At 38.0% G+C, this 22,036-nt stretch overlaps 1 protein-coding gene across 13 annotated transcripts in view; it reads left to right on the plus strand.

The window, feature by feature from the left end:
- Nucleotides 1-643: 643 nt before the first annotated feature.
- eya1 (EYA transcriptional coactivator and phosphatase 1) overlaps nucleotides 644-22,036 on the plus strand; it is an 88,250-nt gene continuing 66,857 nt past the window's right edge. For all 13 annotated transcript variants that reach the window (XM_041814772.1, XM_041814778.1, XM_041814780.1 and 10 more), the window contains exons 1-2: nucleotides 644-832; nucleotides 9,828-9,891. The gene's annotated coding sequence lies outside the window, so the exon portion shown is untranslated. The remainder of the gene's footprint in view (nucleotides 833-9,827; nucleotides 9,892-22,036) is intronic.

Here is a 22,036-nt window from a genome sequence, read left to right on the forward strand (position 1 = left end):
TACGTAAAATGGGGATCCAAAATAGTATGCCAAATAACCGTGATTAATCGACTAATCGGGAAATTTATTGATAGATTAGTCAACATAAAAAATAATCATTGGTTGCAGCCTTAGTCTCCTTAATGGGAATAAACACAGTTCATATAAAAAGCTTGAAATCGTAAAATTTCCCCAAACACTGGAATTGTTTCTCCACTCACATTGCCAGATCTTTCTTTGGAAATTTTGAAACATAAGATAAGCTAAAATAAAGAATTAGGCATCAATATTTTAAGAGATTAATACCTAGAATATTTTCAAGAGCCCAAAATTCAAGCTGAAAATCTGAAAAAAGAAAGTAATTAGGAGAATAAATAGTTAAGTAGAATAACAAAGAAAATAGATCGCAATTATGATAATGATTATAATAAATAAATGAATACTATACATTATTATAATAATAGGCTACATATTATTTAGCCTATAATTAATTTAATCGTACGTCACATCTTTGACAGCCTGTCATGCAGAACAACAAACCCTACCATGGCAGGATGTTAACTTTCCCTCATACATTCGATACCGGTTGGCAGCGCGCGCACACGTGCATGCGCATCTATCTTGTCAATCCTCTGTAACCTTCCGACTCCGCAGCGCCCGAAACTCCTTGCTTACATGTCGAACATTAAAACGCCTGTCAGGTCCGTGTTTCTGCTAACATTTGTTTTTGTTCCAGGCACAGTTTTTCCTTCAGGCGTGGACGGACGAAGGAGCAGTAGATGACGGGGCGAAAGGTGTAGAATTCATGGACAGAGAGACTTGTTGCTTGTGGTGACCGCGGTGGAACAGCGAGGTAGGAACTAGTGACACTACTTTTTGCCGTTCGTCTACTTTTGTGACTAGATAGTTTGGGGACGTTGTGCATTTTACAGTTTGTTAATGTGAGTGCTGGTGTGAGTGGTGACACCGGGGTGTGGAGTCGTTTCCAAAATGGGCGGAGACAGCAGTTACTTTCACAGGGACTATATGAATCATAGCTGTAGCTGTCTCAGAGGAATCAATTATATAGAAATGTATCCATCCGCGGTAGTGCGTTGTAACGGTTGAAATTTAGGCATACCTTAAATAACGATAAAATTCAACTCAGTTAACATAACAAAGTATAGTATGTTTTTGTTTGCCAATTTTTATATGGAGGAATTTACCTGAGTTTATTTTATTTTAAGTTTATTGTCTAAAAACGAAGCGTTAATGACATGAGTCAAAACCCTAAACTGGGCTAGAGTTTCTGTAGCTAATCTTGTAGGAAGCTAGCTAGCTTGTTGACAGCAGTTTCAAATAATAAACATGAATCATTATTGTGAAATATTACACCTTATATTACACGTGTTATCTCAATTTTTCCCTCAGTAGCTGAATACAAAGAAAAATATGATTTCATCCCCAAAAATAGGTCTATGCAGGTAGTAGGAGTATAGCATACAGTACAGAACATTTATCAAAATATCATTGCCCTAAGTTAACATCAGTTGTACATGGTTTTTACTCTCATTCATTCTGCCTCAGGCTGCAGTCATTTTTCTGTCTAATTACTTCCTCTTTCACTGTGCACCACACTTGACAGTGATGGATAACAGGTTAAAAATGGACATTTTCTCCTCAGTCGGTGTATGTTGGATTGACTTAAGCACACATGGTGTTCTTCCCTCAGACCAAAGGACCTTGGAAAGATTGTGTTCCCCCTCTGCTTTTCCCATTCCAATATGATACAGTTTGTCTTCATTTTCTCCTGACTTGGACTCATTTTCATGATGTATAGCTGAAGCACATCATCAAGACAGAAGTGTAGGCTATGTCAAAGTTATGCCATCAGGATTACTGTGTAGTTTGCAGAAGTAGGCCATGCAGCATTAAGAAACAGGGAAGTATGAAAGCTGCATGTCTTCTGACTGGAATGTTTTTCTAACACAGAAGAAGTCTTTAAGTGTAGTGTAGTCTTTGAGCTGCAACATTTATGTTCCTGGTTTATCATTAGCAAGGTCACTGCTGAGTATTGGCAAAGAGGTGGGAGTGTGTGGGTCCATGGTTGCTCAACCCATCAGTGGCTGTAATCAAAACACTGGACCACTTACGCTTATATTTTCTTTGTCTGACCCTTCCAGTCTCAATATTTTTGATCCATTTTTCAGCTTGACCTGCCCTTGATGTTGAGAATCAGACTGATGCATAAGCCGAATAGTGCAGTCTGATATTTCAGTGGTAAGCCCGCAGAAAAGCATCATGCATGAGCAGCAGAAATATCTTCGGTTACTTCTAGGGCTGGGCAATTAATCGCAAATTAGATTAAATCACAGTATGACCTCATGCAGTTTTCAAATTGCAGAAGGTGCAGTATTTCTTTATCCTGAAGTTTTTGCCAAAGTACCGGTTTACACCTTTTTTTTTTTGCAGCAGAGATGTTTTTCATTACACATCATGCAACCATTCAAGTAAGTTTTTAATAGTCTAAAAAAATCCTATTTTCTTCCTTTTTGGTACATTTTTCTAACTGAATATGAGAAAATGATATAAAAACGACCACTCCCTTCAATGCAAGAATTCATGTCTGATTTACAATGTGTGTATTTTTTTCAAAATTGTTTAATCTTATTTTATGTTTATTATAGTATAGAATGATTTATTGCTTGTGTTTGTTGGAAGTTACATAAGATAATGAACTTCAGAAATAATTCGTATCAAATCGCAAGGGCAATATTAGGGGACAAAAACGCAATTAGATTATTTTCCCAAATCATTCAGCCCTAGTTACTTCAAAACAAAGATTAAATCTACAGGAAGTTCCCTAGATAGCATTAGCACGGTGCTTATTATAAATGACCAACATGTTTTGTTCTTTGTCACACAAGTCAATGAAAGCAGCAAGTTGTGTTGTGTTAGTCGATATCATTCGAGTTCTATCCAAGCCCATGTCTGTTCCATTTTCTGTTGGTTAAAAATGTCTTGAAACATTAAATTGTTCACCTTTACCAATTCAAAATAAATAAGCAATAACTCTGAGTGAATGTAAGCTGCATATACATTACAAGATTGCAGGTTTGAACATGAAGCTTGTGCTTGACTGTACTGTACTTCATAGATTTAGCACAAGACGGTGCAACCATGCTAATTTTGTGAACAAACATCTCAGCAGGAAGATTTCGTTGATGTTTTTTTGTGACTAAACTGAGCCAGTACCATACATGGTAAAATGTTGGCAATCAAAATCTTGTTTTCTAACTCCCAGATGAGTTTTGGCAGCAAATAGCAGTACCACTAATATCCCAGGGGCTGAGCCAATGGGAGCTAAGGCCAAACAAGGCCCCCTGAAATCTCCCAAAACCTGGAAGTGATTGTCTAGCATCAAGCATTTAGCGTTAGTTCAGGCAGGCCACAGAGTCCAGCTCTGCCCCAGTCAGCTGATCTAACACGCACCCTCATCAGCTGATGGCCAGCTGATTTGCTCTAAGCACGTTATTGGCCAGTAATTCTCATGCTGCCTTATTTGCTCCAGCCTGGCCACACACTGCTGCTCTCTCTGCAAGCTGCTCTTGCAACCCTCCTCCACCCCAGCTCCTCCTTTATTCTGCTTCTCACTTAGTCAATCTCATATAAACATTGTGGATTTTAAAGTAGCCCAAACATCCTCTGTATGTGGCCCACAGTGTAAAAAGTTTGGACACCCCTGCCCTATCTAATCAGTCATGTTAAGAATACGCCGCTCATTATCACCTAAGAGTTGAGCGCAAATCCTGTTTGATCCAAATTCATTGTACTAACTAGGCAGTATATTTTACAGTCTCTGAGCTATAAGGGATGTGAGTAACTTTTTGAAATGTTTGCAATATTGGTTTAGAACAGTGGTTCTCAACGTTGGGGTCGGGACCCCCTTGGGGGTCGCGAGACACTGGCAGGGGGTCTCCAGATGCCTTAAAAAAATAAGAATATTTTAAAATGACACTATTGCCACTTCATACCAATTTAGCTAAATTTTAACCCGTTTTCATACATTATTCCAATCAATTTTGTCAATTTCAACACATTTTTGCCACTTAAAACCCATCGTTGTCCATTTTAAACCCTTTCCACAACTTTTTTTCTGCCTGTTTTTGCCACTTCTAAACCAGTTCTTGCCGCTTTCTGCCCATTGTTGCATTTGTTGATCAGCATTGCCACTATTAACCACTTTTTACACCAATTTGTGCCCATTTTAACCTTATTTCATCATGATATGCCCATTTTTGCCAGTTGAACTAATTTATGCCAAACTCTGCAAATTTTTTTTACATTAGCTACCCCTTTTTGCCATTTCATATCAATTTTTCATCCCATTTCACAAAATTTCAAACAATTTTTTTATCACTTTAAAGCAATTGCAGCCACTTTTTAACCCCATTTCAACACTATTTATGTCAATGTTGCCACTCTTAACAATTTTTTGCCACTTCTAAACCATTCCTTCTACTTCTAGAATATAATTTCACCACCTTTTTCCACCAATTTTTGCCATTATTATTAACCTATTTTGGCAATTTTTAACCAATTTTAATTCTGTTTCTAACATTTTTAAGAAGGCGATTTACTACACAAATGAAAAAAAAAATATTTGTTTATTTAATTAGAGTGGCTATTATTCAGGTGAAATATTAAAAATAGATATCACAGCTTAACTTTGCAATGGGCAGTGATTTTGCTGACCTCCATGGTCCCCCAGTTTGACCTGGCCCCAGAATTCTTTCCCATTTATCCTCCCTTTATGGGCAGCCTTGTTTGCTCATGACTTTTCTTGATGGCTGTGTTCAACCACCTTCAGGTACAGGTGGGGTCCCCGGTCTCTGGCACCTTTATTTGGGGGTCACAGGCTGAAAAGGTTGAGGACCCCTAGTTTAGAATATTTCAACTAAAACTGATCAACTAAACCTTTGAGAGACTACTAGTATCCCAGTACTTCTCTCATTCTCTAATAAAAATTTTATCCAAGCTGCACTTTCCTTTCCTGCCCTCTGATTGGCCTGCAGAAATACCATACATTTTATGAAAGAGAGGGGGGCATAGTCCAGATCCATAGCCTTATAAATGACACATCTAATGTGACTTATAGCTGTTGCATTTTAAAGCTTTTTATTTTTCTCGGGCTGATGTCACATCCTCTGAGTGATATATTTTATAGATGTCTTTATTGGCATTTGGGAATGTCTTGTTTTGTTTAGATCTGCTTTTTCTTTATGCTGGATTTCATATTTTCAGTCACTGACCTGAGCTGCAACAGCTGTGACATAAAGATTCAAAGTCTGAATTCAGTCAGCTTTTTTAAAAGAGTGGTAGCACAGCAGGCATACTGCAGTGTATCATGTCTGCAGCAATGAACAGAGCAATTTTCATTCACACATGTACCAGATTCCCTACTGTACTGTACATGTGCTTCACGTTTTCTTTAAGACTTGACTTCAGAGGAAAGTTCTCCAGTCTGTTCTCCTCACTTTTGAAGTTACATGCTCCTCCAATTACTGGGGCCATGCAGTCTCCCCTATGGTGTCCTTGGACAGCTCTTTGAGTGCCTGAAAATGTTGCGGACCATTAATTCTGGATTGTCTTCATCTGTTTGCATAATTCTCCCTCTGTTACTGTTTTCATCTCCCATTTTCACAGTCTCTGCTCTAAGGTTTATTTTTTCTCTTTCATAAATGCCTGGGTCTTCAGCAGATTTCAGTTTTTACATATTTTTCTGTACCACTGACAGTAGTTAAACTTTAACATCAGTCTGTTTTATGGTGCATAGCCCATCAGCTGTGTATGGTACACACACCCTGTGTGTTTTACAGCCTTTCTCCTGATGTTGTCTATTGGAACTCTGCCTGCCAGCAGATACGTTGACACATGTATGCAGTTATATTTTTTATTCTCTTTATGCAATATCCAAAAAAAAAATATAAACCCAGCAGAGCAGGTAATAAACAGAAATTATTTTTCTGCTAAGAAATAAAACTGTGTTGTTTCCTTTCCCTTATGCATTTTAGGTTTTTCAGTTAGACTAATTTTCTGTCAGGCAGGAGGTTGTTTTTGCAACTCAGGCAGACTCCAGAAATTAATTTATCCAAATAACCAAGTCCTCCTGGGCCACAGAGGTTGGGACACTGAATGGCCCTGGTAGGCAAAGCCGCCTTTTGAAGTCTGGAATGTTTTGGCTGACTTAGAGCAGGCGACTGGAGTGGAGGGATCATTTTCACTGACCCATGGGATTTTTAACCATTTTCATATACTGAGAACAAAACAGAGTGAGGAGAAATGCCTGAGCTGATTTGCATTGACTTTGCTATCAAAAACAATGTGGGGGAAATGAAGGGGAACTGATTCTGGGGATCTTAAGAACATCAAATGTTACCTGTGTTTCTTGCATGCTGAAAATTATTCTTCAGAGCAGTGTTGCTCAACCCATCTCAACCAGTGAGCCAATTGTTGAAAATAACATTTGCAAGAGCCACAATCTAAGCGGTGAAAAGTGACAAAAATGGGTCGAAGTTGCATTCAAAATAGGTTCAAGGTGGCAAAAGTGGTAAAAATGGGTGAAAAGGGACAAAAATGAGTTACAGGTGGCAAAAACGGTCAAAGAGCAGCAAAAATGTGGCAAAAAATAAGGAAAAATAATGGGGAAAAATAATATGTTATGGGCAAAACTCAGTAAAAAGGTGGGAAAATGAGCAGAGAGTGACAAAAAAGGCATTTAATGGCAAAAGGCAGCTTAAATGGGTGGAAAAGGGGCACAAAAGGGGGCAAAAATTGCAAAAGCAGGTTAAAAGTGGGAAAAATTAGTTGAGTGGCAAAAAAAGTGACCCAAAAGAAGTGGCAAAATGGGCTAAAAGCAGTATAAATTGATTAAAAATGGGCAAAAAGTTGAAAAAAGGGGCAAAAAATTACAATTAATGGCAATTGAAATATACAGAAAAATACAGGTTGAAAATCAAGTTTGACAAAAACAGCCTACTAAATAAGTTTGGGAAACAAACTAATTAAAGAAGTGACTTGCAATGAGTAATTTTTTAAATGTCAAAGTTTCCCTTTTTTAAGGTTTTCTGGGGGAATAATATTTCAAATTAAGACACAAAAGAGCCACGTGTTGAGTATCCCTGCTTCAGAGTTACTAAAGTGTTGCACTGAGCTTAAACATGTTAAAATGCAACCATGTAACAGATGTATGACTGTAGTCTGTGTGCTAATTGGCTGGTCATTTGGATTGCCGACAAAGTCAATACAGGCCCATCTTAATAATACAAACACTTTAATTGTACACTTCCATTGTATATAACCTCTCATTAGTATCTAACACTGTTAGGGGATGATTTGTTCTATCCATTAAAAAATCACCACTGCAGTAACATTAATGAAATCAATTCCTATTTATATATTTTATCCTCTCAAGGACTTTAATTACAACACAAATGCTTTTATTAAACAAGCCCGAGGAAAGGGAAGTGCAGGAAACCAGCCGCTCTTGAGTAACGGCCCACTTGAGTTTCCAGCGTAATAAATAATTCACAGCTCTGTGTGATGAGCTGCTGAGGACAGAAATCCCTAATGACAGCTTTTTATAACCTATGACTCAGCTGGCCATTATGCTTCTGACATCCCAACACAGAGAGCACATTCCCTCTGCATGCTCAGTGCTCACTCTGCTCGCTCTGCCCTCACTGCTTCACATCGACTAAAGGGAGTTATGTTACACAGAGCTATATACAGTCACTGAATGAAGAAAACTGAATGGAAAACATTTTAAATTGGATTATTGCTCGTTAAATGTGGTCTTGTGATACATTAACACTGATGTGAAAGTGTTGAAGTTGTTTCTTTACGAAATCTCCAAACTGACATGTACAGTATGCTTTATTTTATGTACGTTCAGTGCATGTTTACCTGCGGTGTGTTTGAAGTTCCTGTGTCAATGCACAGTGGAGCTTCTTATGTTTGAGGAGTTTTAAGTGCATTTTTAGAAATAAAATAATATTAAACATGATCCAGTTAAAAGTCTGAAGTGAAGATTCTGTTCATTGTTTTACATGTATGGAGGTGTAATGTTTTCTTTTAAGCAGCAGAAAATTAAATGCTGTTGTGTGCTTACACTGATTAAAGTGTTTACAAAGCATTTATTTTAAAAGTCTTAATTTATTGCAATAAGCAACAAAGATAGCAAATAATTTTTCCTACTAAGCAAGTGTGTGTTGTACCTACTGGATACAGGCCTGATTTTAATGACCATGCTTTCTCAAACATTTAATAGAGTCAGATGAAGTTTGAGCTGTCTGCTATCCTGAGATTCATTGGTGCCAGAGTAACAGTAAAAACTGCTTTAGTTTTTATTTTAGGTTCAGGAGCAACATGTAAAATGAGGTATGGTGTAAAAAAAAGAAAAGAAGTTAGATATGAAAACCACAAGTTATGGCTATATTGACTTTTAAATTGTCTTAATTTTACCTAATATAATTAATAGCAACATTTTGCTTTTATCAATTAACAAATTAAAAACTCAAAATCAAACTGATCACAGTTGCACAGGAACAGGGGATTGCTCTTGTGTGCTGGGCATCTTTTTTTGCATAGTGTGTTGAAGAACTATGACGTGCACTCTGACTATTTCAGGAACTCTCACCTTTTATCCAACAAAAAAACCCCCTAAACTCTTGTTATATATATCTGCTAATTGTTAAGATTTAGGTTACACACAGTTTCTACCCATTTCAGGTCTTTTTAACAAATATAGGGATGCATGATATTGGATTTTTGCCGATATCCAATATGACGATATTTACAGATTTATTTTAGCCCACACGGTAATGATACTGATATTTAAATATGTTTTACATAACTAAAAATTCAATCCTTTGAAAACATTTTAAGGTTTGAGGATGAAAAAAAAGCAGGAGCAAAAGAAGCAAACTTTTTTCTTCAAACATACTTTAAAGTTTACAGAATGAGGATAAATAAGGAAAAAGATCTCAGTATATATGCTGATATTCATGGCCAAAATATTAGATGTAAATATCAGTAGAATTTTTTTTTTCTTCTTTTTTTAAGATTTTTTTTTTTGGTCTTTTCGTGCCTTTAATTGAGAGAGGAAGGACAGTGGATAGACTTGGAAACAGGGAAGAGAGTGGGGAGAGACATGTGATAAAGGGCCTCAGGCCGGAGGCCGCCAACGTACATGGGTAGCGCCATAAACCACTTGACCATCTGCGCACCCATCAGCAGAAATTGTGATATCTGCCCATATGATATTTGCCTTTTTAGCTAATATCTGCCAATACCGATATCAGGCCGATAAATTCCTGCTTCCTTCTGACTGTTTAGGCACTTTAAATAAGGTTATGACTGAATAAAACTCTGTATTTACCTGAGGATTGTTGCAGGTATTTACTGTTTTATGCACTTTGCAGTGGATGCCTCCTATCTCTTAAGTTATGGGGCATCTGCATTTTCTATTTTTGTCTATTTGCACTTTGTACATGTCCGTCTTTAATGTGAGGACTACAGATTTAAATTAGCTTTATGCTAAATCTGATGCAGCCATATTTTTATTTTTGTAAATAATTAATGACACTGCACACTGTCCTGTTAGATAAATTAAACCTAGATTAAACCAAAGCCCTACTTATCAATCAATCCCTCTTTGATTTATCTGAAAAATAAAGCAATTTCACTGCAATGAAAACACTGTTTATGCTGAATGGATACGATGATTTCTTTCCCAGAATGACTTTAATAATGCCACTGCCATACTAACTGTGGTTATTAATTTCTTTCTCTTTCTTCTTCTTCATTAGTTACATGCAGGAGAAACCGGGCTCACCTTAATACCTGCTGCTTCTTCTGCTGTGTACATGTGAGGTAAGAGTCTGAATAATTGACTTCCTCTGCTCTGCTATAGGCCTGTGTCTGATCAAATGTTTGTGTTTGATTGGCATAATGGCACCGTACCCCCCACAGGTAAGGTCAGTCCGAGTAACATCTGGGTATTTTACACATTATGCAGCTCCCAGAATGAAAGGTACAGCCTCATATGGTATTGGTTGATATTATTATTATTTCCAAATTTTGACTCTCACTAAGAAGAGTTGGTTAATTTTAGATGCAAAATACGATCCAATTACTCAGGCCTCTGCTTGAGGTTGTCCCCAGAGTTGGTACAAGGGAATAAATCTAGTGGCCTTGATTAAGTACCTGACAATAGAGTTAGCACAGCTCTTGTGGTTTATAGTAATACAGTGGACATGCACAGTTAGGCCCACCAAGTAATTTACAGTACTGCTTGCAGGTGGTGACCCTGTAAGGGCTTGGGACCACCTCAGTTACAAATTAAATCATGTAAGCAAGAGTTCTGTAGGACTTCCAAATAAAGCAGAGCAATCAAAGATTATAAAAAGCCTGATGTATATTTCACATTTGTTATATTTGGTTTTTGTGAAAGGAGTAACACATGGCACCAGGTTTTTCATATGTTATTTTCTGGAGAATGAATAATCACTTTTATATATTGTTGATCTTTTTACGTCAGCGTGGACCATTCTCCCCTCACTGCTACCTATTAATTATAAAATACTGTAGGTCCTGGCCGTTTCTTTTTACTACCTCTTCCTGCTGAACTTGGTGTGAAAGGCTGCTGTTCTTAAAAAGGAGTGTAAAAGTAAGAGTGGGGAAAGTTCCCCACCAGCAGACCCCACTCTCTAAAGCATTATGTCATCCGAGTCAAAAAGGCACGGCAGAAGAAAAATAGCTTGTTTCACACATGATAGACACCTTAACACATGGAGCAAATGGAGCGCGGTATGTGGCTACTTCTCTTTCCTATAACGGGACAGACTTGACTGGCCTCTGTGTACAGGAATTGAAAGACTCATTCAGTAGTTGAATCCATTATTTTACAACTTAATACTTCAATTATAGAAAGATCCTTGTTATCTTTACATAAACGTTGCATTTTTCTGACAATTAGATGATCAGAGATCACATTTTTAATGTTTAAGATACATCAACCACTTTTTTGCAATAAAGGGTGCTGATGTGTTATTTCCTGGTTATTTTTAAACCCATTTTAAGGATTAAGGCCATAATTTTCCCTTATTGATCATTTTAAGTACACAAGAAGAAGAAAAAAAGAACAATAAATAGATGTAAAAATGAACACAGTCCAAAGTAATCAAATGTTGTTATTTAAAATGCCTTTGGCTGAAGGACAAACACATTTTCAAAGCTTTCAGCCCTGTGTCTTGTTTTTATTATGTAATACTTCAATCATTGTACTGTACAGTGTGTAACAGAAGAAAAACAGTGCCCTCTCCTGCCCACCTCCCTCTCTGTCTCTGTCTCGCCCGTAGATTGAAACATTACTTCAAGTTTTGTTTTAGTTTACAGGATTTGAACCTCCGCTCTGCCTGTGGCTTATCAGTCACTTGTGCGGGTCAGGCTCAGGGCTGAGCGGCAGAACCCCTGGAATAACTCTGACCACCCTGATCCCCACTGTCAGCACACTGGCTTTAGTGTGAGCGGATTTCAACGAGGACGCCACAGTACGGTGGTCTCCCTGATGGTCTACTGCTTGGCTGGCTACCTCTGTGAGCTTATGCTCGTGTTGGTGTGGTTTCTTTCTGTGGAGCTGCTGAGGTGTGATTGAATCAGCAGACACAAAAACTCAAGATATTTAAATTGAAAGTTGTAAACTTTACTCTCTATTAACATGATTATCTTTTATCAGTCACATCTTTTGACTGAATATAAATCAGTGGTTCTCAGTGTTGGGGTTGGGACCCCATTGGGGGTCTCAAGATGACTTAAAAATACTTTTCAAATGACACTGTTGTGTCTTTACACCACTTGTGCCAAATTTTAACCTGTTTTTGTCAAATTTTCCTGCCAATTTTAGCACATTTTAGCCACCCAAAATGCAAAAGCCACTTTCCACATGTTGTTGGCTCTGTTGACCCATTATTACCGCTATTCCCCACTCTTTACTCTTTTTATGCCCATTTTAACCACATTTCCTTTTTTGATATGCCCGTTTTGCTAGTTGAACCCATCAGTCAATTTCTGCCTCAGTTAACCCTTTTTTTGCCAGTTTATGTCAGTTTTTCATCTTTTTTCACCAGATTTCCACCTATTTTTTGCCACTTCAAAGCCATTTCAGACACTTTATTATCCCCTTTTACCACTTTATATGTCTGTTATTGCCACTTTAACCCATTTTTTCCATTTCTTGGTGAGATTTTTGCCACTTTTGTAATTTTTTTTTTTACACTTCTAACCCATTTCTGCTACTTTTAAAATACAATTTCACCACCTTATCCACCTTTTTTTTTGCTATAACTAACACATTATATCTGTTATTAAGAAAAGGTTTTTATATTTTTTAGAGGACTCCTTACTACACAAATGAATAAAAAGATATTTGTTTCTTTGATAAGAGTGATTATTATTCAGGTTAAACATACCATATGAATGCCACAGAGTAACTTTACAATAGACCAAGATTTTGTTAGCCCCCATTTAGGCTGGGCCCCACAGAGCTCTTCCATTTTCCCCCCTTGTAGGCAGCCTTGTCTGCACATGACTATTTTTGAATGTGCATTGCTGTGTTCAACCATCTTCAGGTATGGTGGGGGTCCCCGCTCTCTGGCACCTTTGCTTTTGGGGTCGCGGGCTGAAAAGGTTGAGAACCTCTGATATAAATTGTTAGCACCTTTATGGCCAGTCTGAACAAGCCCTCAGCTTCACGGCCTTCTCATTTCATATGCATCAGTGATTCATGACGAATGCCTTCAAATAGGGAGAAAAGCTAATTGGCATACACTCTAATGATGTAAGCAGCACCTCACCGCTAACAGCTGTGTGTGGCCTGCATATGCTTGCACAGCTATTTTAAAGCTCCTCCAATCCAAGAGAAATATACTGTACTGCTACACCTGCAATGCAAGACAGCGTTAGCAGCAGCACATTTAGTGTTTTCCCCTGACAGAGAGAGGATTAGTTCTGTTGAGCTCAGCTATTATATTTGTGACCTTCTGTCAAAACTAATACACCAGCCATTATTAATACATGAAGCCTGTCTTTCCTGAGATGATTGCCTTTTCTATTTTTGGTAGATATTGTATGAGAGTATTGGTTAGAACAATTATTGCATGAGCCATTCATGTTTTTTTAATCTGTAGAGAAGAAAGAGAAAGCTCAGAATTATGAACGCCATTTCCACTCCCCCAGTAAGGAAGTGTTTCTTGGGTTATTATCACAGATACAGGACTACTGGAACAATATTTAGCATTTCTGCTACTGATTTTTAATCTCTCATTAGCCTTAAGGTGACATGAAACAGCATCAACCCTTAATCTTGCGTTTGCCCATCAGAGACGGGTTGAGTGACAGGCACAGAGCAGCACATCCCTTATGTAAACCCTTCCTCTGCCGCCACGAAATTAGAGTGGCTGTTGCTACACGCCGCCGCCTCCTGCTTCTACACAAATGAGAAAGTAAGCACTCCGGTTCAGAAGTTCACATTTTGGATGCGTGCCGGAACTACTTAAGGCCCAGTGACGTTTTTCAGAGCAACAGGTGGTCAGAGTGACATAATTCTGGCTCAGTGCTTAGATCCTTAGAAATTAGGCCCTGCTGCACTGCCAAAAGGGTCATTACTCTGTCAATATGCATGAAGGCAAGTTTATCTGACTTACCACTAATGTAAACTGATAAAAGACAAAATTAAGATAGTGACAGGAGCGCTTCTTTACACCGGCTTATCTATACGGTTTGGTTTTCTACAAACAGACAAATAAATAACACAGATATGCATCCATCTTTGACAGGTCTCAAGGCTTGGCTGAGAAAGCTATTTATTCTCATACACTGTTAACTCCTGGCACGTATGCGTTAGAGAGGAATGCCATTCAGAATGCAGAAAATATATTTAGTTCTCGCCAACAGACAGCAAAAGGCACCAGAGGGTCTAGCCCCTGTGTGAGAACAGCTATTTCTGTCGCAGTATGGACTTTCAATTACTGTAATCCGCTGCTTCACTCCTTCAAGAACATCAGGAGCGATTAAATTTTTACATGCATCAAATCTGACAGCTACAGCATGTATCATAAATGGAACGAGCTTTATTATTATTAATAGCATGCAAAGGATTTATTTTCTGCAAAAAAGCACATATCTAAATTGCTAACAGTGGGTATTTGTTTGAGAAATTATTACAGGTAAAGATTTCCCTGTGACTTCTTATATCTGTAGCTGAGTGTTTAACTACTTGTACTGTTTGTGCAAGCAAGCAAATGCTCAGAAAGACATTCTCATGTCTTTGTCCAAAAAGATGCTGTATCTAAGTGTTAATAAATGTGCAGTAACAGTTTGACAAGTTTCTTTAAGCCCATTAATAGTTAGGTGCTTATAGACAGTGGAAATACCCCACAGCTGCAGTCTGCCTGTTGCTCCATATGTGATCCCCTGTCAGACCTCACTACTACGCAGAACAAGTCTCAATTGCAGCCATACAGACATGTGTCCAACAAACAATTACGGTGCACAATGAAGGTACAGATGTTCTGCTTTTACTCTCAGTGAAATCAACGTTGAAGATTGGTGGCTCCATTTGTGCATTTCATTTAAATGCATGGTTTAAATGTCCTTAAACTCCTCCTTATTATTGACATTTAAGGTCTTCAGACTTTCTGCAGGGTTTTATTTTGGAAACCCTGTGAGGTCTGTGCTTATATTTGGTGGAGGTTTTAACCTAAAGCTGGGCAAATCTCATAGCAAAGCCCAGTGATTCAAACAGGGATGAGCAGAGAACAATGCCCAGATAAGTGAATTACCTACCTGGTAGGAACACACAGAGCCTGTGTCCTGAAGCTAGGCAACTGGCAGGGCTGTGTTTGTGTTAGGAAACAGTCGAGCTGCTCCTGCAAACACAACTTATCCTGTTTAATTGGTGCGTAATTCCTGAAAAGTTGTCATACATGTCTGTTTTTCTTGACCTGAATAAACAATAGAGGGCAGAGAGAATGGCCTTTTAGTTGAGGATATCTAGTGGAGCAAACTCAGGGTCAGGCTGATAGATTTCTTTGTGGTTTATCTTGTATAAAATGACTTATACAACTCCACTTCAAAATTATTCCTCTTCTATACCATACCTTACTAATTTGATGGTAAATTTGACCATTGAACAGCAGTGAATCTGCTGTTAAACACTTACCTAAACAAGTAAAATCATCTGGTTAGTTGTTATTTGATGAGATATTGCTTAAAGTTTACTATAATCAAGATAAATGTGTAAAATAAATGCATTTGTGGGATCAATTAACTCAGCTTGACTTGTTAAAACATTTAGGAAATACTGAGTTAACTTTATCATCATAAGTAACTGCTGCAGCCTGGTATTGCAGCTGCTTAAGCTGCTCCAAGTGGGGGTAGGGTTGTTCCGATTCTGATTCCGATACCGATACCAGTATCAGAAATATGTCCGATACTGCTTAAAATGCAGGTATTGGTATCGGCGAGTACATGAGTTTATACAACAATCCGATACGTTTGGGTTAGCTTTATATTTTGCTTCGTTTAGCCATGCTAAATGTTAGCACTATCAACCGGAAATCAGTTCTTCTTCACAGCATGCACAGGCTAACATTTTCAGAGCAGCGAAGAAGAACCAAAGGACCCACTGCTGCAGCAAAGAATGGTGGCTGTGTGACAGTTTTTTAAAAAATGTGATCGTTAAAATGCCTTCCAGACCGGCGCTGTCGTACGAGACGAGGTGAACTGAACGTGACTTTAACGTTTTTTTTAAATTCTGTTTTTATTGAATTACAATCATTTATTACCACTAGCTCGAATGCTAACTGGAATTCTAAACCCCATATTGTTTTCCCTTTGTGAGGGCCTGTCAGCCAATGGCTGTTCTGTAATCCATGATGCTGCCTGATTAGAGCATAATGGAGAGAGATAGAGCCTGAGATGCAGCCCCCCTGTATTATTGTTATTTTAATATTTAGCAGTAAAGCTCAATAATCAGCAGAAAAACAACTTTAGAGTCACAGAGATGCTGTACATTATGATTCTGTTTGTTGAGCCACGTTCTGAGTCAAATATAGGTCTAAAATAATTTGCTAGTCTGCACAGTCAGCCCAGAAAGTTCACACCAGTGTCGGATCAGTCCTCTGTATCGGCCGATACCCAACACCCTGGTATCAGAATCATATCGGGAAGGAAAAAATGATACTGGAACATCCCTAGGAAAGAGAAAAAAAACAATATGGTGGGCAGTCGACATTGAGATTAAGTAGAGAGAAGGAACGCACAGCAAGTTACAACAAAGCAGAGATGCAGAACATTAAGATGTTATTTTTTTGATTGTTTCACAGTGGTAAGACCCAGTTTACCAGTTAGGGGTATCCTAAAGGCTCAGTTATGCTTTCTGCGCGGACCTCTGCACGGACAAAAACTGATGTGGACTCATGATGCGGAAACGTCTGGTGCATTTTTACCTAGCACCGGCTCTTCGCTGCAAACTGATATTCTCCCAAAAGCCAGGTGGCGGTGTCTTCAAGCATTATGTCTGTAGCATTTTTAATGCCATTTTGACGTCTGCCGCATCCGCGTCTGTAAAAATTTCAGGCATGTGCACGGCCAGACGAAAATGATTTGCATAGGGCCCCCACGAAGGGGTGTGTCTTAATATTTGACGTCATGTTGGACGCGCAGATGCTTGTGACCTCACAGATGCATCAGGCATAAAACAGGCTTAAGAGGTCAGTTTTGTTGCAGCGTTATGGAATCTGGTCACTACTGTTTGATGTTTTTCACTAGTGTCTTATTGAATTTCAAAGTCCTGGTATTGTGACAACTCTCCTATTAAATGACCTACAGACAGTAAGCTGGTGCATGAGGAGGTAGATTTATGAGCTCATTGAAAAAGTTATAAGTGCATATGCTTATCTAAAAGAAATTGGATGCTGACTTTATTGATCCCCAGAGGAGACATTCTGGACAGAGGGCATTTTTTTCTTTTTATTCACTACAACTGCTTTTTTAAAATAAAATCCAAATTAGAGTGATCCAGACATCATGTATTCTTTCCAACACTGTTCAGATAGTAAGATTTTGTTATTAGCTCACAGCTACTGTCATGTGTTATAAGGGACATGCTGCTGGCTTTGACTAACCATAGCCCCTCTGCAAACAGTGCACTGTTTTTGATTTTTACCATACCATAATAAATAACCTGAAAACGTATTTGACTGTCACTGCAAACAGTATTTGCTTGTAGCAGTAATGTGATGCCATCTGTGTTAAAGCAGATGAAACAAGTTTAATCAAGGAGAGGCTAACTGGTGCATTCATTCCATTACAATACTTGATCCAGGATTTACATCAGTACAACTGTGCATGGGTTAAAACAGCATAGTTTTACACACAGCATTGTTCCCCCCTGTAGCAGTGGTCCATGCCCTCAGCTGAGGAACAAAATCTACCTGGTTAAGTTATGAAAACTAGATCTGTTAGTCATATCTCTGTTATGTTATCTTGAATGAGTAATACCTGTACCTTCCATCAGTGCTAGAACTTTTTAAATGTCCTGGAGGAGTTCCTGTTTGAGTCCCAAACCTACAGAGATCTCTAATGAAGGCTTTACCTTCCAGGCAAGCATATTTCTCCAAATGACAGTAATTTACATATGATGTATTTAGAGAAGAGGAGGGCAGGCTAATTCTATTAGAGATTTTCCTTTGTTTTAGGAGTCATTAGCAGCTAGCTCAAATCTAATTTTTACAATTTCATCAGGCCATCTTGGAAAGCCTCTGTGAGCTCATCAGAGAGGAGCATTTATTGCTAAGTGTTCTCTATTGCATTAGCACACAATAAAGCGGCCAGGGACTGCTACAGACGTTTATGTGGAATCCAGTTAACACTCCGCCAATTCGTTTTTTATTGGGACGCAATCAATTTTTATTCATTTTAAAGCCAGAATGCTTTCTTTCATTGTGTGCCTCCTCCAGCTTATTATGCCCTAAACTAATTACTCAGTTGTTTTCACCAAATGCTAATGTTTATGTTAAAGATTTCCTCTTTGAAAGGCAGGCCTGTGATGCATATACATGATGTGAAATTCTCTGTCACATATGTTTTTTATTATCACACACTTCCCATTGAGTTGTTTAAGCCTAATAATTGCATTCATTTAATTTGAAGAATGGCAATAGCAATAAAGTCTGAGTAATAACAAATGCTATGGGGCACTGATTTAGACGTACTGACACATAATAAATAAACAACTAAATTTGTGCCTCACAGAATTGCAACATGAATTTGCCATTTTAAAAATCCTGTTAGGAGAACAAATAAATGCCAATCTAAGGCCTTCAGGCCTAATTTAAAACTGCCACTAAGCTGGAACAGTTCAAGCATGAATACACAGTATGAGTGATATCTGACCCAAACAGACACACATGCCTTACATAAATGTTTATATAAAAAAGAAAGTTAAAAAAGGCCTCATGCATATCCATGTCTGTCTCATGACAGTTGAAGGCCTCTCAGTGTGAGCTGCATCCTCACTGATGTGTGGTAATTTGTGATGAAATGCTTTGTCAACATATTTGACAAAATTAGTTGCCAACCAATTTAATTGTTAATTTGCATTTTACCTGCTGTGTGTGGAGATATTTTGTTTCAGGAGAGGAGATTTTTGCGTATGGAATTCAGCGACCATGACAACAAATGGAAAAACTGCATGATGCTGAAGTCCTGTCCTAAAAACTTCTGAACTCTGGGAGCATTATCCTCAACACTGACCATAGTCAGAGAGCTGTGTTTGTCTAATACAGTTGTTGGGCTAACCTGTCACTTCAACTCACTAGCAGGCAGACCCATAGCCCAGCTTGAGTCTCTGGGAGAAGGCACACTTACTGTTGCAGTCACAGCTTCATCAGAACAGAAGTTCTGACATTACAAGTACTAGTCACTTTTCTCCATGTTTCAGCCATGAAAACATTACACATACACTCTTAGGCCAACGATCTGTCTCCTCACTCTCTCTGTCACCTACAATGCAGTACTTAACTGTTCATAATAAGAACTTCGCTGCTCATATAGTAAAAGGATTGCTTGTGTGATTTTTAGAGTGGACCTTATTTATTATGGGAGCATGCTAGTAATGTGGGACAATTTAAAGAGAAGGCATTTTTAATAGGAATGCACAATAATTATCGGTACTGCTAAATTATTGGCGGATATTGCTTATATTTTACATAAATAATAAAAAATAATAAAATATTAACTGATAAAATCCACCAATAATGAAGGCGTTTGTTCTCTTTCTCACAAGACTACACATTCCAAAACAGAAGGTGGTGCTGTGGTAGGTGACCCACTGTTAAGCACCAGAGAAGAAGAGGAAGCAGCCTATGTGCTAAGAGGCTAATAACAAGGAGGTACTGGTGGAGTTATTCAGTATTTACAGGGAGGATAGCACAACAGCCTTTGTAAAACTTGCCCCACAAAGATCCCAAAGAGTGGAAAAAGGTCTTTGAGTTTTAGCTAGGCCTGGGCGATTATGGCAAAAATCAAAATTATGATTAATTGAACTTCTTACCTTGAATATGATAATTGGACGATTATTCCACCCCCAACCTGCTACTCTTTGTTCTGAAAATACTTGTATAATTTAAAACAAATAACGGAAGGAATATTTACAGATTAATAATTTATGGTTATTTATTGAAACCAATCAAAACTCACATCAGCTGAAATTAAAATCTTTTTGTCAAAAGTCAAATTTTCCAAGAAAAGAAGAAAATTAACAACTTACACTTCTTGCTTACAAAACAAATTATTTTTATACTGTTGTATAAAAAGTAGAAAATAACTTTGCTGCTCAAGTTGCAGTCAGCTCCGTGTTTGAGTTTTAGTGGACTGGATGGGATGGTGTCACATGACTAGTATGTCTTCTTCTCCTGGGTTTAAAAACTGAAATAATTGACATAGCAGGTTTGTGTTGGTTAGAGGCTTTAAATGTCGGTTTCAATTAATTTTTTTATTAATTTCCCAGCCCTATTTTTAACACAATGGGTCTTATAAGTCACTTAAAAGTCATCATCATAACGACATTGAAACAAAGCGGCAGTAGCCACTAGCCTTAGCCGGGGGCATTAGGACCAAGCCAAAGGCTAATACCAGGCAGAGTGCTGATTCAGCAGGCTTTGGAAACTGCAGAAAGTTTGCCAGAGCCAAAAGGCAAAGCTAATAATAACAAAATCAGTCTGACAGTCTCCTGATCCAACGCTACTTTCATAGCGATGTTGTTTCATTCAGTCTGATTCACATTAGGAACAGAAGTTTAGCCACAGACCAAGGTGTAGTTAAAGGGATACTTCAACATTTTGGCGAATTCGTCCATTGCCATAATCCCTATAGTCTTAGTAATAGGTTCGTTACCTTCAGTGGTCAGTGCAAGCTGTTTTTAGATCGGCCGCTGCCGAGTTCGGACCTGCTGTGCCAACTCAATGTAAGCAGATGGTATTCCAGCTTTCCGTCATCAAACTCATCAAATACACAATCCAACAACTCCAAAACGCTCTTGTGGACAAGTTGTGACCTGTACATTCATCACACTATGAAATAATAACGTATGATTATGTAACATTACGATGCATGAAGCAAATACTCTGAAATATTTCTTGAGTAAACCACTGGGCAGAGTGACACAGTGCAGCAGCCATGCCTGGAGTGTAGTTCCGGCTTTGCATTTAACTTTAAAACATCTCCGTCTCGTAATGTTCTATGATTATTTCATAGCGTGGTGAATGTACAGGTCATGACTTCTCCATGAGAGCGTTTTGGAGTTGTTGGATTGTGTATTTGATGAGTTTGATGAGGGAAAGCCGGAATACCGTCTGCTTACATTGAGTTGGCACACCAGGTCCAAACTCGGCAGCGCCGATCTAAAAACAGCTTGCACCGACCACTGAAGGTAACGAACCTATTACTAAGACTATAGGAATTATGGCAATGGACGAATTTGCCAAAATGTTGAAGTATCCCTTTAACATTTTTAACCTATTTCTGATATGACTTATGTCAGTGCATATTTTTCATCTTTAAAACGTCAGCTCTCTTTTTTTCTGACTTCTGCAGCAAAAAACAAACAAAAAAACCCAGACCCCCAACATCTCCATTTGTTAAGCATGACAGCCTGTTATCATTTGGTTTATGCCTGATTAAATCAGCTGAATTCTTGTTCAGTTGATTAAAATGTCATATTTGACCACTTGTCAAGATACTTAAATTCATTATAAGGGAAAATGTATGTCAGCTGAATGCTGTACTTTGTTTGGTACACAAATATTTAACTAAAAAAAATAGCAGAGTAGTTTTTTTGTTTTTTTGATGTAAACAAGAGTGTTAGAATGAGTTATAAATATCTTTGCTCACTACATATTAACCCCTTCTTATCATGCATCATTAAGTTTTGACATCTTTATTATTTAAATAATTTCTGATGTGACAGTTCAAAGTTACAGCCCAGCTTTCTTTTTTCATTTTCTCTTTTTTCTCTCATTTCACCTAAAAAAATTTGACATTTTTCATCCCTTTAAATCTTTTTTCTACCTCCAATCCTGCTGATAAACAGTGTACCAAGCTTTTCTTATATTAATGAAGTTATCAGGCTGCAGATAAAGAACATCATCAAACCTGTATCAACCTTTGTAATGTTAAAATTCAATACAAAATATTGATCAAGAATTTTCAAGTCATGCTAGTTAAATAAGATTCATCAAGTCATCGCAGAAAACATTTTTGATTAGTCGATAAATTGTTCCATTAATCTAGACTAATCGATGCTTAAATAGTTGTTAGTTGCAGCCTGAGTGAGTGCTTAAGTGCTCCTTAAGACAAGACAAACCCAGATACTCTCGTCCTCTTCAGCCCCTCCTCTCATTCACCAGGACGGTCTTTAATGGCTCCCATTCGGCTCTGATATCATTTATTGTTAAGT

The sequence above is a fragment of the Cheilinus undulatus genome, linkage group 19 (genome assembly GCF_018320785.1).
Source record: "Cheilinus undulatus linkage group 19, ASM1832078v1, whole genome shotgun sequence".
Lineage (NCBI taxonomy): Eukaryota > Metazoa > Chordata > Actinopteri > Labriformes > Labridae > Cheilinus > Cheilinus undulatus.